Raw genomic sequence first — 295 nt, forward strand, 5'->3', positions numbered from 1 at the left:
CTGGGGGACGTCTTCTAGGGGTTCAAGTGGCAGGCAAACCTCACAGAGACAAGATTTCTCTTTTTCCCCTCCCCACAAAAAAAAGCCATGAGCTCATCAGTGTTCAGGAGGTGATAACAGAGATAACACTCAGAGATAATCGCAGGGGTCTTCCCACTTGCCTCCTGCTGCTGAGCATCACTTAGGATGGCTCCTTTTCTGACAACCACCCCCTCACAGCAGGGAGGGGAGATACTTCATGGCTGGCTGGAGGCAGAGGCAAGGTTGTCAGGTCACCAAATTCCGCAATTTGGGC

This window comes from Apaloderma vittatum, unplaced genomic scaffold (assembly GCF_000703405.1).
Source record: "Apaloderma vittatum isolate BGI_N311 unplaced genomic scaffold, ASM70340v1 scaffold25469, whole genome shotgun sequence".
Taxonomy (NCBI): Eukaryota; Metazoa; Chordata; class Aves; order Trogoniformes; family Trogonidae; genus Apaloderma; species Apaloderma vittatum.